The sequence below is a fragment of the Magnolia sinica genome, chromosome 4 (genome assembly GCF_029962835.1).
Source record: "Magnolia sinica isolate HGM2019 chromosome 4, MsV1, whole genome shotgun sequence".
NCBI lineage: Eukaryota > Viridiplantae > Streptophyta > Magnoliopsida > Magnoliales > Magnoliaceae > Magnolia > Magnolia sinica.
Window position 1 is genome coordinate 60,112,657 of NC_080576.1, and position 25,682 is coordinate 60,138,338.

A 25,682-nucleotide genomic window follows, 5' to 3' on the forward strand; every position below is an offset into this window, starting at 1 on the left:
CGTAGCCAATGCCTATAATGAACTCATTCCAACTGGAGTCACTACTAGTTGGAGAATGTGCATTGACTAAGGAAATTGAATACCATCACAAGGAAGGACCACTTTCCTTTACCCTTCATTGACCAAATCTTGGAAAGGCTAGCTGGTCACTCTTACTATTACTTCCTTGATGGATATTCAGGCTATAATCAGATAGAGATAGCCCTTGAAGATCAAGAAAAGACCACATTCACGTCCTTTGGCACCTTTGCTTACCAAAGGATGCCATTTGGACTATGTAATGCCCCTGCCACCTTTCAATGATGCATGTTGAGTATTTTCTCTAACATGGTGGGGCAATATTTAGAGGTCTTCATGGACAACTTCTCTGTTTTTGGTCCATCCTTCAGCGAATGTTTAGCTAATTTGAAAAATATGCTGAAGCGGTGTGAAGAAACGAATTTAGTACTAAATTAGGAGAAGTGTCATTTCATAGTTCGTAAAGGAATTGTTCTTGGACATATCATCTCGTCCAAGGGAATCGAGGTAGATAAGGCTAAAATTGATCTTATCTTTAACCTACCTCCACCCAAGAGCATACGAGACGTGCGACCCTTCTTAGGACACACTGGATTTTATAGAAGATACATAAAGGACTTGAGTCACCTCTCTCATCCTTTATACAATATACTTCAAAAGGATGTACCATACAAGTGGTCTGAGCAATGTCAAGAAGCCTTTGCTAAGCTCAAAGGCATGTTAACTACCGCATCTATCATGTAACCACCCGATTGGAGCATTCCTTTTGAGATTATGTGTGATGCATCAGATTATGCTATTGGGGCGGTGTTACGCTAGAGAAAAGAGAAGAAGCCCTATGTTATTTGTTATGAAAGTAGAACTGTAAATCATGTCCTAGTGAATTATTTTACTATGAAAAAGGAACTCTTAGCCGTAGTATTCACTCTGGACAAATTTCGGTCCTACTTGATTGGATCCAAGATCATCATCTACACCTCTCTTGTCCTTTATGCAATCTACTTCAAAATCTTGGAAATTGAATACTTGACTACTTGTAGTCAAATGTGCATTGACTACAGGAAATTGAATACCATCACAAGGAAGGACCACTTTCCTTTGCCTTTCATTGACCAAATCTTGGAAAGGCTAGCTGGTTACTCTTACTATTGCTTCCTTGACAGATATTCATGCTACAATTAGATAGAAATAGCCCTCGAAGGTCAAGAAAAGACCACATTCATGTCCCTTTGGCACATTTGCTTACCGAAGGATGCCATTTGGACTATGTAATGCCCCTGGTACCTTTCAATGATGCATGTTGAGTATTTTCTCTAACATGGTGGGACAATATTTAGAGATCTTCATGGACAACTTCTCTCTTTTTGGTCCATCCTTCAGCGAATGTTTAGATAATTTGAAAAATGTGCTAAAGCAATGTGAAGAAAAGAATTTAGTACTAAATTGGGAGAAGTATCATTTCATGGTTCGTAAAGGAATTGTTCTTAGACATATCATCTCGTCCAAGGGAATTAAGGTAGATAAGGCTAAAATTGATCTTATCTCTAACCTACCCCAAGAGCATACGAGACATGCAATCCTTCTTAGGACACGCTAGATTTTACAGAAGATACATAAAAGACTTGAGTCACCTCTCTCGTCCTTTATGCAATATACATCGAAAGGATGTACCATATAAGTGGACTGAGTAATGCCAGGAAGCCTTTGCTAAGCTCAAAGGCATGTTAACCACCGCACCTATCATGCAACCACCTGATTGGAGCATTCCTTTTGAGATTATATATGATGCATCGGATTATGTTATTGGGGTGGTGTTACGCTAGAGAAAAGAGAAGAAGCCCTACGTTATTTCTTATATAAGTAGAGCTCTAAATCGTGTCCAAGTGAATTATTTTACTATAGAAAAGGAACTCTTAGCCGTAGTATTCGCTTTAGACAAATTTAGGTCATACTTGATTGGATCCAAGATCATCATCTACACCTCTCTTGTCCTTTATGCAATCTACTTCAAAATCTTAGAAATTGAATACTTGACTACTTGTAGTCAAATATGCATTGACTACAAGAAATTGAATACTATCACAAGGAAGGACCACTTTCCTTTGCCTCTCATTGACCAAATATTGGAAAGGCTAGCTAGTCACTCTTACTATTGCTTCCTTGACAGATATTCAGGCTACAATCAGTTAGAGATAGCCCTTGAAGATCAAGAAAAGACCACATTCACGTCCCTTTGGCACCTTTGCTTACCGAAGGATGCCATTTGGACTATGTAATGCCCCCGCCACCTTTCAATGATGCATGTTGAGTATTTTCTTTAACATGGTAGGGCAATATTTACAGGTCTTCATGGACGACTTCTCTGTTTTTGGTCCATCATTCAGTGAATGTTTAGATAATTTGAAAAATGTGCTGAAGTGATGTGAAGAAAAGAATTTGGTACTAAATTGGGAGAAGTATCATTTCATGGTTCGTAAAGGAATTGTTCTTAGACATATCATCTCGTCCAAGCGAATCGAGGTAGATAAGGCTAAAATTGATCTTATCTCTAACCTAACTCCACCGAAGAGCATACGAGACATGCAATCCTTCTTAGGACACGCTGGATTTTACAAAAGATACATAAAGGACTTGAGTCACCTCTCTTATCCTTTATACAATCTACTTCAAAAGGATATGCTATACGAGTGGACTGAGTAATGCCAAGAAGCCTTTGCTAAGCTCAAAGGCATGTTAACCATTGCACCTATTATGCAACCACCTGATTGGAGCATTCCTTTTGAGATTATGTATGATGCATCGGATTATGCTATTGGGGCGGTGTTACACTAGAGAAAAGAGAAGAAGCCCTGCGTTATTTGTTATGCAAGTAGAACTATAAATCCTATCCAAGTGAATTATTTTATTACGGAAAAGGAAATCTTAGCCGTAGTATTCGCTCTGAAAAAATTTAGGTCCTACTTGATTGGATCCAAGATCATCATTTACACTGATCATGCAGCGCTCAAGTATCTTCTTTCCAAGAATGATGCTAAGACCCTCTTGATAAAATGGATTCTTCTACTCCTAGAATTTGACTTAGAAATAATAGATAAAAAGGGAGAAGAGAATGTAGTGGTTGACCTTCTTTCACGCGTTGATCTCCCCGATTACCTTGAGACAACACCTATAAATGACATGTTCCTTGACGAACAACTATTTAAACTCTCCCACTTACCTTGGTTTGTTGATATTACTAATTATCTTACTACAGGTTTCACACCAACACATTGGATTGTGCAAGATAAGAAAAAATCCTTTGCCGAGGTACGTAAATTTTTCTAGAATGATCCGTATTTGTTCAGATATTGCTCAAACCAAATTCTAAGGAGATGTGTGCCAAATAATGAACACCAAAGTGTCATCTCCTTCTGTCATTCTTAGGCCTATGGTGGTAACTTTTTGTTAAAAAGACCATGGCCAAAATTCTGCAGTGTTGCTTTTACTGGCCCACTATGTTCAAGGACACTCATGAGTTTTGCAGAGCTTATGAGTGTTGTCAAAAATTGAGTGAATAGTCCCGTTGAAATATGATGCCTATAAACCCAATACATATCATTAAAGCATTTGATTTTTAGGGCATCGATTTCATAGGACCGTTCCCCCAATCCTTTGGGAATTTATATATTTTGCTAGCAGTAGACTATGTCACTAAATGGGTCGAAGCGATCTCATGCTAGAATAATGACCATCAAACGGTCATTAAATTCCTAAAAGAAAATATCCTTTCCTGGTTTGGAAAGCCTTGGGCCATCATTAGTGATGGAGGCTCACATTTCTATAATAGGCCATTCAGAAATTTAATGAAGAAATATGTCATCTCTCATAAGGTGAGCATTCCATACCACCCATAAACAAGTGGGCAAGCTGAGATTTCCAACAGGGAAATTAAACACATTTTGGAAAAGATAGTTAACCCTGACCGAAAGGATTAATCAATTTGATTGATCGATACTTTATGGGCTTACCGTATGACCTTTAAAACTCCCATTGGAATGTCTCCCTTTAGAATCGTCTATGGGAAGACTTGCCACTTACCTGTGGAGTTGGAACATTGAGCCTACTGGGCTATCGAAAACCTGAACTTTAACTTGGACAACACTAGCTCGCTGCGCAAACTACAATTGAATGAACTCGATGACATCTAGAATGACACATACAAGAACTCAAGAATTTACAAGGATAAGATTAAGGTGTTCCATGACAAGAACATCCTTCAGAAATCATCCTTGACTGGTCAAAAGGTCCTTTTGTATACTTCTCGGTTACATCTTTTTCTGGGAAAACTTCAATCTCATTGGACCGGCCCTTTCACTATTACTAATGTTTATCCTCATGGGGCCATCAAGATAAAGAATCCAACAAATGACAATGCTTTCAAGGTAAACAGACATCAAATAAAGCCATCTGTTGAGAAATTTAATTTAGAGGACATGTCCATGCCTCTAACTGATCCTATATACGAGGATTGATCTCCTAGTCTGATGGAGGTATAGTGAGGTTTATTGATTTCATAGGATTTAGGACTCAGGTAATTTACTTCCAATCTGTTTAGTTTTTTATGTTAACCCATTTCATGCTAAGATTCATGGAAAAGCTTCAAATTTCCTTCCTCCAGGTACTATCTTACCATCACTACTCCCTTTCCTTTCGTTGCCTCATGTACATTACATGCTTGCTTCTTTTACATTGATGACAATGTAGATTTTAGGTTGGGGTGTGGATTAGGTAAACTAATCAGCATTTTCTTCACATTGATCAAAATTATTATGGAAAATTTTAACTTGTTTAAATTAAAAACCTATTTAGAAAGCAATAATTGTGCACTTAAGGATGCTTTGAGTATGATGATGGGACGGATAATGAATTTTGAACTGTTGGAGTTTGATCAACTAAGTAATTTATCTCTTAAGTTCTTGCACTCAATGGATTAAGAGGAATTTGGATATCGTGTTCATTCAAATCACGTAGACATGTTAAGTTTGCTTTCTCAGGATATGCTAGAATTGCATATTGTTAGTATGTGAATCATTGATAGATGTGGAGAATCGAGTCTAGAGAATTTTATCCACCTTAAAAGATGAAAAACTAGTTTAAAAAATTAGGAGATCGACAAAAAGGTCATGAATGATGAAAAAGAATGAAAAAAGTCTTTAAAGAGAATGAAAATGTCTCTGAAAAGAATGTAAAAGTCTGAAAAAGAATGAATAAGAGTGACCATCAATATAAAATCAAAAATTGGAAAAATAAAAAAAAGGAGATATGTTCAGAATCAGCACTTAAGTTTTTATTAATCTTGATATGATGAACATGGCTAACATTATGAACTGATAGTATGTTCATAGGAAGTAAATTGATATTCACCAAGCACATTGGAAAAAACTTGATATATGAACTTATGATTTTAAGTGATTGATAAATAATCTATTTGATTGATTGCTATGTGATTCAGCTCTAGGTTTTCAAAATCTCACTTTCTCGTCTTGACTCTACTCATTCATACTTGATTGCAGAAAAGATTATTTTCTGAAAAAGGTTTTGAATTAAGCGATGGAAGATTATTTCATGCAAGTTTTGCTCAGGACTAGCAAAATGCTGGTTGGGGAGTATGTTGAGTGTAAAATATTGCATATTTTACCCCATTTATATCTTGTTTTTATGAACATGATAAGGCTTTATTGAGGTATAAAAAATGAATCAGAAAAAGAAAAGAGAAAATCTTAAGAAAACATGAATGCTAAAACGTTTGGTTGTGCGGCGCACAATAGGAGCTGTTATGGAAGTGTGGTTGTGCAGCGCGCAACATGAGGCATTGTGAAGGCGTCATTGTGCTGCGCACAATAGGAGTTGCTATGGAAGTTCCATTGTGCAGCGAACAATAAGTATAGCCGCACAATGAGTATACGCACACAATCAGTCTTTTGAGAAGGGTTCGCATGTGTGGAAGGTTATAAAAACCCTACTATCCCCATAATGATTCATTCGAACAACACCAGAGTAATAGAGAGAGATCCGGACTTCAGAAGAACTCAAGTACTGAAAGTACTCATTGTGCAGCACACAACCAGTAGTCCGCATAACCAAGTGTGGCGCACAACCCAGTGGTCCGCACAACGGGACAGAGCGCACAATAGCGAGGGGCGCACAACAGCTCTGTCCGCACAAGGGGTTCACTGTGCGGACAGTCAACTCAAGTGATAAATATTCATCTTGAAGGGATTAAAAGAACCTCAATTTGTATTGAAGGATTAAAGCATCTCAAGAGTGTGTAATTAATCAAAATGAATATTATTCTGGCACAACGACATTTCCATATTGAAGAACATGATATGATCTGAAATGCTGCAGAATTAATAATTGGAATATTTGATATTTGTAATGTATTATGTAAATATTTTACTTTGGAATCAAAGGAGATAAAGGATGTAAACAAATTCAGAATAAACAAATATTGCGATTGTTCTCTTCATTCTTCTTTTGTTAATTATTGAGTAAAATAATTCTCTCAAATCAAATGCATTTGTTTCTTGTTGAAACAAAATGGTGACTCCACTCGGTTTACTATAGAATACGCCAGCAGGCAAACACTGCACTACAAAAAACAGTCTACGCTAGTTAAGCGTAATGAATCTTAAGCCATTGTCGCAGTTGTAACCGCCTCGTTGTTGGCACGAGAGGATGGGAATGGTTGGGTTGTCGTGTCGCACCGAAGATCAAGAGCCTGAAACATCCCAATTGTCAGGATGAGTTCGTCGACGCAAGAAATCAAAGCACCAGTGACATGAAATGTAGCCAGAAAGAACCCCGAACTCGCTCCTCTAGCAATATACCCCAAGAAATCCGTTCCTTCATTGACATCGATGAATTTCCCAACTTTGCTTGCAGTAGGAACTCAAAGGACAAGCAATCAGAAAGGTAAGGTGCTGATGACAAGCCCACCAGTATCCACCTCGCCTCAAGTTGTATCACAATCAACCAAATGCTATGGAAGTATAGGAAAATCAAATGAAACTCCTCTTTGGATAAGTCTCATTATATCATTATATTCCCAGTCCACTCCAATGATAGCTTCATCACAGAGCATAGAAGTTACTTTACATATGGCAGGAATCAGTCAAGGTCCCCCGCCAAATGTTGATGAACGTATGGCTGAAATGGCTGGAGCTCAAAGAATCTTAATGGAGGATTGTTAAAGCCTCCGAGAAGCTTTGGCTACTCTTGCTCATAACGTGTCTCAAGCGACGACCCCGCCAGTAATGGCCGCTATGAATGAACAAGAGCAATAACCCAAATGTTCATTGCCACATAAAGTAGGATCACACGAGTCTGCTCTGGTTGCTAGAGTAATAACACAGGAAGAGATGTGACAAAAGGTTACAGAAGTCGTCAAGGAGCATGAACATACTGGAAGGTTTCGATACATAACATTGTATCCAAGAGAAGTAGAAGATGTTCCATTCCCAGCAAACTTCAATTAACCAGACTTTTAGAAGTTTAATGGAGATGGGTCTCCAGAAGAACATCTCGTACACTTCATCACCACCATGGGGAACTTCTCTACTGTTTCACAATATTGTTTATGGCTGTTTAATTCTTCCTTGACGAACAAAGTGTTTCAATGTTATTTTAATATAACACTGAAGTCCATAAGAACTTGGGAATAGATGCAAGACGCGTTTATATCCAATTTCTTCTCATCAGAACACGACGTTAGTGTTACAAATTAGCCTCTGTCATACAAAGAGAAAATGAACCCATGGAGAAATTCATCACAGGTAGAAGACTTTGGGGGCTTCGTGCAGACAGTTGCCAGAAGAGAAAGAACAAGTAAACATGTGTTTGAATTCTATGGAGCCAGGAATTGCCTTCGAGCTCACAAGTGCTAATATAAAGACTTTTTAAGATCTCATAATGAAAGCAGATGCATTGGAATTGATGGCTAGGAAGATGCCAGTATTTCAGATCAGAACATAGAGAAGAGGATTGAACAGATCAATGGTGAATATTATTGATCAAGAAAAGAAAAGAATACCTTTTACAATAAGCGAGAAACAAGGAAGAGAGAAGATTCTGACTATTATAAAGATCAAGTAAATGATAATGGACTCAATCGTATGACTATCATAAAGAATATGATTTCGAGAAAGAAGAAATTATACCAATGATGGAACAATTATTAGCTGTCGGGACCATTCAATTGCCTTAGCCCAAGCGTCCAAAAGAAGTTGAAATGACTAAGGAAAGGAAGTATAGTCGCTATCATCATTATGTCGGACATCCAATGAAAAATTGCTTTACACTAAAGGATATGTTGCAAAGGATGATAAAACAAGGTGAGCTAGTAATGAAAAAGAATGAAAAGTGAGACAAGAAAGTGACTGTGAATGCAACATTTACAAGAGGTCCATAGAAAATCTGAAAAGACAAAGGGAAGACTGTTGCGATAAGAGAATGGCCAGCTACGATAGATTTCATAAAAAACTCTTGTTATAATTCACGATTTGTTGGATCATCTTCTAAAGAAGTCAGTAGTGACTTAGCTTCTATTCGCTAAAGAGAGGATGAACCAGTCAAAGAATTCATTAGTCAATTGAGAATCTTGAGGGTACCATGTTTACGGTTGGTGAAAGAAAAAAGAGAACGAATCAAGCTATGTATAGGATGCATCAGATTAGATATTGCATTGGGTCTTATTGGTTCGAATATACAGACTTTTCAAGATCTGATTGAGAAAGCTGGCCATATAGAAAGATCATCACAAAAATGTCTGAATTTTATAAGAACTTCAACCAATATCACGGAAGAAGAAAGAAAGACGAAGAATCAACATGATGAACAGAGAAAATCTAATAAAAGAGACATGAATAAACATACAGCCAAGAAAATAAAGAAAGAATTCAGACAGTCCAAGGACTATGGAAAGTATTCATTCGAGGAAAATGATATACTTAATATGCTGAATAAATTGTTGGCCGCAGAGAAGATCAAATTTCCATGGCCAAAACGTCCAAAGGGGATGAAGAAAATAAGTGAAAGTGATTATTGTTATTATCATCGTTTCCTTGGACATCAAATTGAGAATTGCTTCAATGTAAAGAATATATTACAAAAAATGATTGATAGTGGTGAAATAGTCATAAGGAAAGCGTATGACATAAAAGAGGAGATAAGAATACATAAGCCTAATTGATTCGAAATTGGGGGCAATTTCTAATCTCAGATAATCCGTACGCAATGATAAGGCATCAGTATATTTGTCAAATTTCATTACGGCAAGATATAGTCTCTGAAGATCATTGTGATTTTGATTATGAAGATTATCGATACAATACTTCCTAATCAAAAGGGGGCAAGACAAGTAGAATGATGAGATAGATGAAAGAGCTCCAAAAGGCAGTGCCATGTATTCTTCTCCATATGAATGAATAAAAGGCGAATCCTTAAGCAAAAGGAAATTCTCAAGCATATCAAGATCAAGTACATCAAAAATGATATTATTGTCAATTATTGTTAAGCGCCGATGATTATTGCCAAATTATTAATTGTCGATGTCATCATTAATCATTGACATAAGGTCATCTTATCGAAATTATTATCATCACCTGAAAAGGCCAAGCTAAGAGTCCTAGAGGGGGGGAGGGGGTGAATAGGACTATGCCAAATTAAAAATTAAATGCAGATTTAAATAAATATAAATAAAGATAGCAATTAAACAATCCCATGATGCAAAAATGAATAACAACCTCAATTGTACAAGTATTGAGAGGTTGATACAGATGTTGTTCTAAGGATAACCTTACACCAAAAACCAATGACTTATGTAGGACAACCTGATTCCTAGAATGGTCTATGTATCACAATCCCAAACTGATACAGAGGAATAAAAATTAAAATATCAAAGAAAGTAAGCTATTACAGCATTCCCACACATACATAAAAAGATTACAACATTTTTCACAAATGCATAAAGGGAAATTACAACATCCACCCAATGCCACAATTAAATAATCAGCACAAGACTAGAAGTTATAGTAGTTCACTTGTGTGTACAGCAACTGTTTAGAAAAACAACTACATAACTACTCTACTCCTAATATCCTCATACAATGGATATTAGCGTTCACTATGAAATAGGTTTTTCAAGGTTCACCTAAAACCCTCACAATTGTGTCTTTCAAGTGGGCTTATACAATTCAAAAATCCCACACTCTGAGTTTTCTAGATCACCTCAGACAAACCAAAAGAAAGAGATTTTTCTAGCACAATCTCAAAGAAACCAAAACAATAATTGATTTACACAACAGTAAAATACTTATCTAGATATTCTCCTTTGTTGCAGCCCGGCAGAACCAATTCGGAGTAGAAGTTCAACGTAAATGTTCAATGTCCACACTCACTTATTAAAAGGTTCTAAGTTCTAAATGATTTTTAGATTAAATCACTATGGGCTAACTTGATTTGATTTTGATTCCAAGAAATGGGAAAACTTCAATCCCTTTTTCAAATAAGATTGGAATGTAAAATACAAAATCAAATGCAAAAAAGCTAATTAAAGAGAATATAAAATGAGCACTAAATAGCTTAAAAAGATCACTAATTTATCTCTCAGAGTGTTGTCTTAATTTTGTTTGAATTAGATACAATACCCTGAAAATTGTGCTCTATTTATAAGTGCAGAAATCATTCCTTCGATTGGCCCAGAGGATAGCTTGAGTGGTCGAAGGACCAACAAACTTTTAAAATTTTGACCTCGATAGGATCAAGTTGTTCCCCGACTGGTCGGAGGGCCTGCTTGACCAGTTGAGTGGCCTCTACGACTGGTCGAGTCCTGTCCACGACTAGTCGTGTGGGACTCATTTTAGTTGCTAGACTTTGAGTCGAGCTTGCTGGACTGGTCAAGCACTGTTCACTCGACCGGTCGAGCAATCTCCAGGACTGGTTGAGGCAATAACAAAAAATCTCAAAAATTAGTAACAAACTTAGGACTGGTCGAGGAATTTCTTGGACTAGTTGAACATAGTCTACGACTAGTCAAAAAACAGACTATGCACTTATAAAGTGACCTAATTAAATTATGTATTCAAAATGACCTATCATATGGTCAATCTAGGGTCATTCATACCTTATAAGCAATATATGAACATTGAATCTTCTTTTGCTTCAGTTGATAGTTGTTCTTTAAAGTTCACGAAGCTTGATATCTTAACAGATGATGAAGCTTGAACTTGAGACATTTTGAAGCTTGAATTTGAAATACATTGAAGCTTGAGCTTGAGGTACTTGAGTTGTACTTCACCATGACCTTTGAGTAACAAAGTAAAGACTATTGTCTTGCCTTAGATGAAGTTTTGAAACCTTAAACTTTGAAGCTTGAAAGAGTGAACTATCCCATGGTATTGTACTTAAGCATGTATATCTCTTGATCTTGCATTTGAAGTTCTTGAGGTAAAGGTATTTGTTCTTGTACATGAGATGCACAGTCTTAAATATGTAGATGAGCTACACAAGACATAGATTCCAAGAGGTTTCGCCACTACAAAATTTGACAATTATAGGAGCTAGAAAACATAGCACTTACATCGCCGAGCTGGTGCACTATTTTAATCATGAAATTATCAAAACATCATCAGTAGTGGTGATATATCAATTATCGATTTACCATTCATGGTAGTAGAACAAGTCAACCACACATAAGTTCTACGACAACGATAGCGATTCATCATTTATAACAGCATAGCCAAGCATATATATATCCAACTACACATAAGACCTACTATCATCAACAATATATAAAATTATGCTGGCAGCAATGAGAAGCCAGTGGCCTTAAAAAGTCCATGAAGGCATCACATGCTTAGACCCATGCAAGTAGCAGATGAAGCCAATCATTACCAAAAGCCATAAACGGCCAAGAGTAGAAGGGGGCTAATCACGTATGAGACCAATGCCGTCTGTATAGCTTCCGACAACGTCATGAGAAATGTGAGAGAAAATGCCCTCCCGTGAATGGGTCTGACCTTGCAGACGAAGAAAAAGTGGGTTGTAGTGTGTACTCTTTGGCTCATCCATAAATGGGCCAACCATGCATAAGAACCCCCCAGGTCCCTGGTTTGATTTTAGTAGTAACTCATGAGGACGGGTTTTTAGTCTCCTCATTGATGGACTGGCAGCCTTGGATTTGGTACCTTAAGGTAGCCTTACAAGCCCCATGAACTCTAGAGAGTTACTGTGTCCAACCCTGTGTGTAAATCCCATTGAGTTCACAGCCCCGATAGCTTCATTGGGCCCCTCTGATGGATCGCGGTTTGTAAACTCCTCAACTGTGATAAGTCCAGCTGACTCATGAGAGTTACAGAGACCATTCACATAAGACCCTGATTAACTCTAATTATTTAAGAGTCCAAAATTATGATTTCTCCACTACTCATGAGCTTAAACTGTGTGTGAAAGTGTCCAGTCAAGTCCGGTTAAGTCAAGTCATGTCCGATCAAAGTATGTTCAGTCAAACTATATTAGCTCCACTACTCAAGAACTTAAACTATGTGTAACACCAGAATGCTGTAAAATGCATATATTTGCCTATTTGCTATTTAAGATATGCCCAAAGATGTAAATTTCCTGATATGATAAAATAAATCATGAAAATCTTATGCTTAGATTAAACAAACATGCAAAATACATTTCTTCTAAAATAGGTACAGATTGCAACAATATCAAGTTTGATCAAAATGTTTTACCACTTTATATCCTAAAGCTAAAATGCTTCAAGATCAATGATAAGTCTTCAATTATGATATATTTATTCTTCTGAAGAGGATGAGTCTTCAATTATGATATGTTTGTCTTTCTAGAGAGGAAGGCAATGTCTTTCTGTCTCTCACCATTCTGATGATAAAGGAGAGTTGTCTTGCAAGATCTACAAAGGCGGAGGAGGATAGAATTGTAAATAATCATCATTCTCTGTTGGAGATTCAGGTGCATTCTTCAAATGAGTAGCAAAGGCTATCCATCCTTCAAGAGTATCAGCAGGCTTTGTTTCAGAAATATTATCTTCTGAAGAAATTTTATGCAGAGTTGGCCTGAAGAGGGGGTATGATCTGTTTATTCAAAGTAGCCAATACCTTAGTCTTTCTGATAATCTCTTAGGCAAGGAGGAAGAATTCATATAACATGATCTACTGGGTAATAATTGTCCACCAAGTAATACTGATGAACCCACCAGCGCATCTAGTAATAAAAGTGCTAACTGGATAATTATAGCCAGGAATTAAAAAATGTGATCCAGTATGAACGTTCAAGAGTTGCTTCCATATCAAAGCCCAATTATATGGCCCGACGCCATAACTCTCATTGCTCTGGTAACAATATCACAAGTCTCTGGTATAATTTGATCGAATTCAAACTGGCGAGCAAATATGCTCGGGTAGTATAGTTCATGCCCGAATACACTACCTTCCCTCGAGAATTAAGAAATGCGATCCAGTATGAACGTTTAAGAGTTGTTTCCATATCAAAGTCCAATTATTTGGCCTGACGCCATTACTTCTCATTGCTCTGGTGACAATGTCATAAGTCTCTGGTATAATTTGATCGAATCTAAACTGGCGAGCAAATCTGCTTAGGTAGTATGGTTCATGCCCAAATACACTACCTTCCTTCAAAGGAAGAGTACTAGATCTGATGGAGACAAGAAATGAATGCTCGCCAAAGGAAATGGAATCATCATCATCAACTGCTACATCCTCGAGAGAGCTGGTAAATGGGAATTGATGAAAGTCGATAGGATCATTGCTTTCTATCTTTCTAGTAACCCAGCCATTCGACTTCTCAATCATCTTTCTTAGTTGGTAATGTTGAAGAGGAAAACGATCAAGGTTTGAATATGCTCTTCAACGATCAAGGTTTGAATATGCTCTTCTAGAGTCAATGAATGTCCAGGGGAAGTACAATCCTAGCTAGCCTATGAAGAAGTGTTATGGAGCACAAACAGTAAAAGATTCAGAGGTGGGATCTTTAGAACCAGAAACAAAGTCCCCAAAAGCGCAATATAGGAAGCATAGAACCGGATGAGCTAGCGAATATTTTTGGCCCTCCGCCATTGCACCCACGACCAAGAAGAAAGATGGTCTAATGATATCTATCTGTTCAGAATCTGGAAATATTATCGAGCTTAACCAGTAAGCTAGAAAAGCAGCTAATTCACAGGAAGAACTATATTTAGTGGTATTTTTAATGTTCTTGTGAAGGGTCTTTAGTTCTTGATGGTTATGGCCTGTAAAGCTGTCAAGGCGAAGATACAATTATTAGATCAAGACCATACAAAATCAAAATTTTGGAAATAAAAGGCGAGAAGAAGAAAGTATACCATAGCTTTCGAGAAAAATGAGCTAGCCATTCAAGAGAAGTAATGTGATGGCTCAGGGAAATTAGCTAGTGCACTGAAAAGTTTAAGGGTGGTCTTTAAAATCTCAAATTCGTTGTCCCCTGCAGAAGCTAGAGAAAATTCTCCATTAGAAGGTATATATGCATCAAAAATATTACTCATGATGGAAAGACTTGCTATGTAAAGAAGATCCCATAAGGTAATGCTCATTTCGCCCAAGGAAAAATGGAATGAGTTGGTAATTGGAGACCAACGATTAAGGAAGCCTCTGAAGACAGCTGCATCCGCGTGAAAATATTCTGATGTAGCTATGATTACATTAGAGAGGTTAATTTGCTCCAGGGTGGCGGTGTGTCTTCAAGCGACAGCTAAAGCCCAAAAACTATAGAATATACGAAGAGACAGAAGACCTATTGCTAAGAATTTTTCTGTATTCCAAGGTAATTTTTCAGAAAAGAAGAGTTGCTGAGCAGTTTCAAAATAGTGAGCAGGGAAAGGTTGTTGAGGATCATAGCGTAGACGTAGAAATCTCATTTTATGAATCCTACCAGCTCTTTGGCGGGGTCCATTATCTTCTAGATATCCTGTCAACATACTTGGTTCCTACATGATCCAATTATCCACGGAGACAAAGCTATTTCATCGATCAAATGGTTCAATGTGTAAGATTGACCGGTGACACTGTAAATCGATGGGAATGACAGTTGTTTTGTTGTCAAAGGGGTTATGAAGTTTTAAAGTTTCCTCATTTATCTCTACGTAATTTCAAGTATGTTGAAAAGCTTGTCTAGATCCTGAATAAGACGTATTACTTCTTTCTTGAAGACGAACTCTTCGAACGTTTCATGCTTGAGGGATTAAGGCTATCAGAGAAAATACAACAAGAAATTTGGCAGAATTTGGGCACTTAGAAAATTTTCTAGGTAGGAAGCAACTGTTGTGTGCCAAGAAGGGTTGTGCGCCAGGAAGCATTACACGCAAAAGGCATTGTGCGCGAAACTCCATTGTGCGCTGGAGGATATTATGCACAGGGACGCGTTGTGCAGAAAAGGATTGGCGCGTAGAAAAGTTTAGACGAAAATTTTGGATGAGTGGAATGAGCATAAGTCTAGCTTATATAATGTTCTAGACTCGAGTCTGTTATTCAGACCCGACAACATAATAGGCAATGGTTGTGCGCAAAGGGGGAAATGAATGAAAGTTTATGGATTGATCCTCCATTTCATCTTGAAGAAAGAAAATTAGAAATGAAGGATCAAGGGGGCATCTGTTGAGGCATAAGAAAATCAATCAAAAGAAGAAAAGAGAAAATTTGAAGAAAACATGAATGCTACAACATTTGGTTGTGCGGTGCACAACAAGAGCTATTATGGAAGTGTGGTTGTACGGCGCACAACAGGAGCTGTTGTGGAGGCGTCGTTGTGCTGCACACAACAGGAGCTGTTGTGGAAGTTCCATCGTGCGGTGAACAATAGGTATAGCCGCATAATGAGTATATGCGCACAATTAGTCTTTTAAGAAGGGTTCGAACATGTGGAAGGTTATAAATACCCCACTATCCCAACAGATAATTCATTCAAACAACACCAAAGTAGCAGAGAGAGATTCGGACTTCAAAAGAACTCAGGTACTAAAATACCCATTGTGCGGCACACAACTAGTAGTCCGCACAACCAAGTGTGGCGCACAACCTAGTGGTCTGCACAATGGGACGGAGCTCACAATAGTGAGGGGCGCACAACAGCTCTGTCTGCACAAGGCGTTCACTGTGCAGACAGTCAACTCAAGTGATAACTATTCATCTTGAAGGGATTAAAAGAACCTTAATTTATATTGAAGGATTAAAGCATCTTAGGAGCGTGTAATTAATCAAAATGAATATTATTCTAGCATAATGACATTTCCATATTGAAGACCGTGATATGATTTGAAATGTTGTAGATATTAATATTAGAATATTTGATATTTGTATTGTATTATGTAAATATTTTACTTTGGAATCAAAGGAGATAAAGGATGTAAACAAATTCAGAATAAATAAATATTGTGATTGTTCTCTTCGTTCTTCTTTTGTTAATTATTAAGTAAAATAATTCTCCCAAATCAAATGCATTTATTTCTTTTCAAAACAGGCTTAATGGTATATTTTATTCATGTTTCCGTTACAAGGTGAGTTTAAGGGCTTAGATTGAAAAGAATGTTAAAAGCGTGGATTTGATAAAGTGTTAAAATTCACTTCACTATCTATGTCATCGACCACAGTTCGATGACATTAAAGCCATCATTCGATGACATCGAACACAGGTTGATGACATCAAATTTTTTATATGAAAATCAAGTTCGTTGTTAGACATAATGAATGCAATTCTCAGTGAATCGAAGTCCTATTCGATATGACTCAAAGATCTGATTGATGACGTCGAAGTACGTTCGATGGCATCGAATTTATTGAAGAATTTTGAAGCAACTCGCTGGAGTGTTTTGGACACTTTTTCGATTACTCGAAGTTCATTCAATGACATCGAAGGCAGTTCGATGACATCGAAGGAAGGTTTGATGACACAAGAACTTACGTAGTGCGAAAGATGAAAAATCGCAACTTCCGAATTCAAATCCCTTCGATGACATGAAGGTTGTTCGATGACATCGAAGGCGTTATGAAGAGTTACGCGGACTGCGTAAATTGAGTTGGTTTTGTGAATCCAAATGGACAAAGCTATAAATATGGGTTTCCTAAACATTATTTGGTATATCTAGGGTTTTGAGGAGCAGAGCAAAGGGGTGAAGCCGTCATTCAAGAGTTTATTCTTCAATTCTTCCTGGTTTTTAATGCTTTATTTTAGGGTTTTGATTCCAATCATGTCTATGGTTGGCTAAACCTCTTAGCTAGGGCTAAGAGGTGAAGCTTGTAACATTTTTGAGATGTTTTTCTTGTTTGATTCATGTTCTTGTTGAGCTTCTTGATTCTAATTTGATATTTAAGGAATACTTTTAGTTTTTAATGGTTTGTTGTGACTCAAATTATAATAGATCTACAATAGTTATGAGTATCTTCTTTCTCTTATTTTGGGATTATGGGATTGATAAATCATGTTGTTAGCCATTGTCTCCATGGCATGGTTTGGTGATGAAATCCCTTCCAAACCTCACAATTCTCCTTCATTGAAAGTTCATATTTAATTCTATTAATATATCTTCCAATTGGATAGGATAGGTGTTATGCCCCAAACTCGAGGACCGGGCTCACAATATTCCTGATCGCCGAATCTAGCGCTGACAGCCTCCATAGTACCCCATTCTCGACTCCTGGTACCCATATACCAGGTTCTAATCCTGGGATCCTACAAGGAGGATTTTCGACATAAATTTGTTTCATACGAAGCATAACCCACAAATAATAACCACAACATCACCACATATCCACTATAATAAAAAAAACTTTGAGTACAATGTATAATGGGAAATACAATATTGATATCAAAGGCTCCAGAAACTCAACGGCACACTCCTGACTTAGTGCTACTGCGGCGTCCTAGCGTCACCTGCACGCAACGATCATGCATAAGCTTATAGAAAGCTTAGAGGGTGGTGTAAGTGTGTGTGCAAGGTAAGTGCTAGGTATGCAATATCAAAGTAATGTAGAAACATATTGGTAAATCCATAACTACTATTAGCCATACCAAGCCTATGCGATGCAAGGCCTATATGGCTAATGTCATATTCGAGATGCAACTCAAACATACCAATCCTCATCTAAATCCACATAACAATATAACTCATCTCTGAAATATCACCGGGGTCTAGTACACTCTACACCAGATTGCCACCCCAACTGGACACGTAACCATGTAAGTGGAAGAGACCTCACTATCCTTCAGGCCAGTAGTCAGTCAATATCTACCCGGCATGTCGATAGCGGACCCAATTACGAGCTGGTCAAACTCAACCTAGCTTTGTCCCCTACCCTCGGGTGGATAAGGCCACACCTCCTTGAAACCGACTACGACAAAGTGGGAGACGCGGCCTAATAGTATTCGGTACTCGTGCGCTCATACATCCACTGAGTCTTGACGTTGGAGCATCCTCTTGGTACCATAAGGGTTTAGGGACTTTCACCCAGGGACATCCATAGTGCCCCAATGCTAATAAAAAGTGTTTCTAGTATCCAATCCTGTCATCCACGCTATACCTGCGAAGGCCACAACCCTAATGTCGCTACGGCATACAATGATCATATTACACAATGCAAGATGCATGAGTCATACTATCCAGTCATGCATTAATCCCGTGCATACCATGTGCTCATGTGAGGCAACTCTGTCTCTTAGGGAGTCCCAAAAGCAATTAGCCCAATGGCACATGCTATGATCAATGACTCTCCATAACAAGCATGCAAATGATGCGTATGGGCATGTATCGTGATGCTATGCTAAGCATGATCTCAGTGCATCCTACTAGACTAGGCACACCTGCATGATTATCGAATATAATAATCACCTCAACCCATGATGGAGGTCCACAGAAGGACGGCGGATCTCGTCTGGAACATCAAGATCAATTTTAAACTGTGGATATACCAGATCTAATACCACATATTCATCCATCTACAGCAAAGGGTGAATCACACAATAAGTGGCCTTCCTCACCCACCCTATCATGTGGCCAGCTGGGCTTCTTATGGGGCCCAATATGCACAAGATGGGCTTTAAGGTTTGGATAATCCTACTAGCATCAATGGGGGCCCAACATTTCGAGGTTAACCCAATATAAATAGATGGATCATATTAATATCAATGAGGGCCCAAAGATTTGGGTTAGCCCACTAAGGGAAGATGAGAATGGGCCTAACAATGGGCCTTAGGGAATTTACAATGTAGATGTTTAACCGTCATTGTTCCCAATGTGTGGCCCACTTATAACCTATCTTATAATGGGGCCCATGGCCCTAATACTAACTACGAATGGATGGGCATCATAAACATTATCACATACATCATGGTGGACTCACACATTACAATTGGGCCTCACATATACAATGTAATGGGCCATACATCACAATGGGCCTCACACAAGAGCCTCCTATACATCACAATGGGCCTCATGAAACAGCCCATGGTCCTCACAGTAGTTAGAAAGTAATTGGGCAGAATTCATATTATCTCATACATCATGTTAGGCTTCTTAGGTCATCCCATGGTCTACATACATCAAGGTGGGCTACATGGGGCAACTCTTAGCCTATGAAAATGGTTGGGCAGCACATTCATCTTGCATGTAACACAGGACAGCAAGGTGGGCCACCCTGCATCCAAATTTTTAGACAGCGGGACCGTCCCACCCTGTTGGACAGTCTAGATGTTTTGAGCACATCAGGTGGGCCACATCCATCAGGGAAAAAAGGAGAGAGAGAAGTATAGAGAGGAAGATCGGCCAAGGGGAGGGGCTCCGCCACTATGAGCCCCTCAACATAATCTAAACCATACATCACATGGGTCCATGCATGCATAGGCCCTTACATTAGAAAATCTGAGGTGGGGATGCCATTCCTACCATGAAACTAAAGGTCTAGATGACCCTTTAATGTTCTAGATCAACAATACATCATGATAGGGTCCATGAAGAATGGCCCCATCATGGCATGTACATGCAACTAAGGTGGGCCATTGGCCACACCTAGTGGTCAAAATAGGATCCCCACCATTGATTGGTGGGTCCTACTTGCCCCGTGCAAGAAACCTAAAGATTTAAGTAAGAAAACAATTAATCTAAACCTACAAGGGCACCCACCTCAAATCTTCTTGTATTTCTTCCACCCTTAGGTTCTAGTGCTTCGAAAGAGAGGATTTAATGGTTGAGATGGGGTATGGATGGTTGGATTAGAAGGGCTTAAGCTTAGAGGAGGGCTGGATTTTTAGGATGAATTTCTCTCTAATGGTGGAACGTCTAAGCTCCTCTCTAGCTAGGAATAAGGAAGAAAGGGAGGGAAAGAGAGAGATGTAAGAGTGGAATGATTGCTTATGTAAGAGCATCATTACATATGTAAGAGTTGTAAGAGCATGGGGAAGAGAAAGAGCATGTTTGGAATGATTACATGTAAGAGGCATGGGTGGTGATGTCACCCTAGGCTAGCTAGTATGATGTCATCATCATGATTACTCTAAGGAAATTCCCTTTATCTGGAATAGTTATGGTCCCACAACATGCGGTCCATAACCGAGATAATGCACGGGCCATAACTCTCAATCTAAGCGTCGTATTGGCACACGAGACGCGACGTTAGAACCGCGATGATGAAGCAGTCGCAATGGCCTAGGTCTCGAGTTGAGTCAGCTCTGATTCATAGGATGCAACTCAGGGTCACTCGCAAACTCTATTTACAAGTCACAGGTCACCGAAATTTAACAGGGTGGATCGCGGGATCCTAAAGAATGCAATGGTACTAGGACACAAGCCTGACAATAGGACTCCAATTCCAATTGTGTTCCTTAAATCAAATAAGGAAGCATCCTAAGAGTTGCAAGTGGATCCTTGGAACCCTGGTTCCTACCGTTAAATTCACAAGTATTAATTAAACAATTCACAATTACTCTCTCTATAATTCAGATTTAGATTCACATCTTCTTATAGTTGTACTTCTAGTTGCTTGCATATCACAAGATTAGTCCCTATGGATTCGACCTCACTCTTACCAAGATTATTACTACATCGCGACCCTACACTTGGGGTTGTGAATAATTTTCACTAAGCACATTGAAAAACATGATATAAGAACTTATGCTATGAAAATAATTTGCTAAAGAACCTATTTGATTGACTGCTTATTTGATTCGGCTCTAGGTTTTCAAAGTCCCACTTTCTCATCTTAATTTTACTCATTCAAACTCGATTGCACAAAAGATTATTTTCTGAAAAAGGTTTGAACATTGAGAATTAAGGTTTACTTCACGCATGTTTTGCTCGAGACTAGCAAAATGATGGTTGGGGAGTGTATTGAGTGTCAAATATTGCATATTCTCCCCTATTTATATCTTGATTTTATGAACATGATGATGGTTAAAGGTATATTTTATACATGTTTGTGTTGCAAGGTGAATCCGAGAGCTTAGAATTTAAAGAATGCTAAAAGCATGGATTTGATGCTTAAGAATCACAAGGTAAAAGATGGATCTTATGAGGCCAAGAGTGAACAATTCACATGCCAAAGATCCAAGGAAATCAAGTGAGGAATGAAGAGAATCGAAGATTTGAAGTGAAGAAAAGGAATACGTGTAAAGCTCGATAAGCCCAAGCTCTATCTCGACCATCACAATCTCTGCTTCGACTAACCCATGCTCTGGCTCGACTAGCCCAAGCTTCGCCTTGACTAGCCTAAGTTCTTCTTTAACCAACCTAAGAAACTTTGGCTCAAATTCCAACAACATTATCTTTCAAATTCACGTGACCTTCGACCAGTTAAAGATTCCACTCGACCAGTTGAAGATTGCCCTTGACTAGTTGAAGGTTTTGCAAATTTTGTGCGGACTGTGCAAATTTGAGGCAGTTTTCGGACTTTTCCAACTCGATGCGAAACTTGGAGTTCCCCAATTATAAATAAGAATTCCTAGGATGCTCCAAAGCATCTTCTAGGATTTAACGAGTGGAGAAAAAGGGTGGAGAGTCACTGGCAAGAGTTTTCTTCTTCTTTCTTTCTTTGTTTTTATGCTTTCCTTAAGAGATTTTTGTTTAATTATGTCTATGGTTAACTAAACCTCTTAGCTAGGGCTAAGAGGTGAAGCTTGTATCATGATTAGGATGTTTACTTTGCTTTAATTCTTATTTATGTTGAACTTCATTGATTTTTAGTTTGATTTTAAGGAATATTTTTAGTTGTCTATGGTTTGTTGTGACTCAAATTACAATAGACACTGCGATAGCTTTGAATATCTTCTTTTCTTATTTGAGATTGTGGGATTGGTAAATCCTATTGTTCACCATCGTCTCCTGGGCATGGTAGGGTGATGGAATCCCTTCCAATCCTCACAATCCTCATCCATTGAGAATTAGGTCAAAGAAAGTTAAGATTTGATTTAATTACTACATTTTCCAATTGTGTTACTTGAATCAAGTATGGTAGCATCTTAATTGCTATAAGTAGATCCTTGGCACCCTAGTTGCTACATTTAAATTCATAAGTTTCAATTACATCATTCATAATTACTCTTTCTAAATATTCAGATTTAGATTAACATCTTCTTCTAGTTCTAATTCTAGTTACTTTTAGAAATGTACGAGATTAGTCCCTGTGGATTCGACCTCGGTCTCACTGAGATTATAACTACATCGCAACCCTATACTTGGGGTTGTGAACAACTATGAGGGAAAATGTTTCATCAAAATCAATACCCTCGATTTGAGAATATCCTTGTGCTACAAGTCTTGGCTTATTTCTTACTACATTCCCAGATTCATCAGATTTATTTTCAAAGATCCATTTGGTTCTAATAATGTTTGTGTCTAGTGGTTTGGGAACTAGTTGTCACACCTCATTTCTTATAAATTGTTGTAGTTCTTCTTGCATGGATGCAATCCAAAATTCATCTTGTAGTGCTTGTACAATATTTTTTAGTTCGATCTTTGAGGTGAAGCAGAGATGACTATAAATATCTTCAAGTTGTTGTCGAGTTTTTACACCTTTATTAGGATCTCCAATGATTTGATTTGAAGGATGATCCTTAATGAATGGTATATTACTTGACGAATGAGGTTCAGGAGAGGAGGTGGATTTGTCATTATTTGTTTGTTATACAAGGTTCCATATCATCCTCTATTTCAATTGAAGGACCATTATTGTCATGAGGTTGGTCATCAATAATCACATTGACAATTTCTTAAATAGTGAGTGTCCTTAAATTATATACACTATAAGCATGACTGTTCGAAGAATATTTGAGAAAAATACCTTCGTCACTTTTAGAGTCAAATTTGCCTAGCTATTCTCTGTCTCTAAGTATATAACATTTACTACCAAAGACACGAAAATACTTGACACTAGGTAGTTTTCCACACCATAACTCATACAGAGTTTTGTTTAATCCTGCTCTAAGATATACTTGATTCACTATGTAGCAGGTGGTGTTGACAGCTTCGGCCTAAAAGCTTTTAACCATGTTCTTGCCATTAAGCATTACTGAGCCCATTTCTGGCAACACCCATTTCTTTCTTTCCACTACTCCATTTTGTTGTGGTGTTTTTGGGGCTGAGAATTCATGTTGGATTCCATTTTGATCACATAATTTTTTGAATCTCTCATTCTTAAATATCCCACCATGATCCCTCCTTATTCTTTTAATACAATATCCTTTTTCATCCTAGAGTCGTTTAGTCATTTTCAGGAATTCATCAAATGCATCGGATTTCTCCCGAAGAAAAGCAACCCAAGTAAATCCGAGGTAATCATCTACCATTACCAGGAAGTATCTCCTTTCGCCATGACTCTCAACCTTGGTGGGACACATTAGATCCATATGTAGCAAGTCAAGTGCTTTTGAAGTTGCTATGGTAGTTATCTTTTTGTGTCCGACTTTAATTTGTTTACACTTAAGACAATCAGCACATACAATCTTTTCTTTCTTTTTAATCATAGGTAGTCCTCTCCCCAAGTTTTATAGGTATATCTTGGCGAAATTCCTATAGTGTTCATGTCAAAATCTTTGATGCCATGGCTTGGACTCGGTATCTAAGGCCATGTGGCATCTCATGGATGGGGTACTGTCTCCTTTGTTATCTATCACGTAGCAATTATCACTAGTATGAAGACCTCTTATAATTAGCTTTCCTTTGAGATTTGAGATCTTGCACATATCTTTAGAGAATGAGACAGTGTTGTTTCTTGCAGATGTGGGAAATACTTAGAAGATTGTACTTTAATCCTTCTATGCAAAGAACATTCTCAATTTTGGGCAACCCTGCCTCATCTATCGTACCTCATCCAATTATCTTAGTTGAGCTCCCATCACCAATTGTAACTGACCCACTATCAAATTCTGAATAATCACATAACTGGGTCCGATCACCAATCATATGTCTGGTGCAACCACTATCGAGATACTATTTTGAACTATTGCTTGCTTTTAGTGTGGTATGAATTATAAGACAATTGTTCTTATTTTTTATTACCCACTTATTTATCATCTTCTTTGGAGAGGAAGTTTTCTTTTGCTTTTCTCCTAGAGGTTGATAAACAAGGGATTCTTTGAATCCTTTGGGCTAAACTAGATTTTCTTGTTTCATCAATTCTTCAGTCTTCTGATTCAGTTGAGCTACCTGTTTTAGTAGTTCCTCCATCCTTTCGATCATGTTGGGTGGAGTAAGATTCTTTCTTCTTTAGATGTGTTCTTTGAAGTTCTCTTTAATACTTTTCCGGATGTTTTGAATTTTTTTGCATGTTCCAACCGAGAAGTGTTTCTTATGTTGTTACTTGATGCAACACATTTAGTCACAGGTGATGCAAGAGGAGGTCTTGATTTATATGATTCATATCGTAGTCCTCTCTTATCTTTAATGTTACTTCCCATCCCTAGAAGTCTTTCTAGTCTTTCATTATTATGGGAAAATTTGAGACTTAGTTCAACCAAATATTTAGATAGCTCTACATCTATTTTCAATCTATAGTGTTCAGTATTTAGATGTGAGTTATCTGAGTTTAGTTGCTATTTTCTGATTCCAATTGATTTATTTATTTATTTATTTCTTTAATTTCTGAAATCTGACATGTTGTTGTCCTTTCTAGCTTGTCATTGTTCGCATGATATTGTTGAAGATCATTGATCAGATGAGTATTAATATCCAGTACTTTATTAAGATCTTTTTGCAATTAACTGTTTTTGTTTTTAGCAGTGCCAAGCTTTTTAAGAACATTGATGCTATGGGAATATAGTTGATCATATGTGTCATGTATGTTTTCTTCTTCTTTTACTTCTAAGATGAGTGTTTCATATTTACTCATCTCCTTAATGTTAGTGATCACTTCTCCCTCTCTGTTAGTCATAATTGTAACTTCAGTTTACGGATCTCCCTCTAGGTTGTTAAACCTTTCAAGAGGAACCTGCTTTGATACCAATTGAAATTGTGGTAGAACCGCTAGTACTGAAGTATGAAGTATGACTAAATATCCTAGAGGGGGTGAATAGGACTTTTTTAAAACTTGTTATCTATTAATAACAAACTATGCCTAACTTTAAAAACAAAGGAAGTAAGGCAAAGT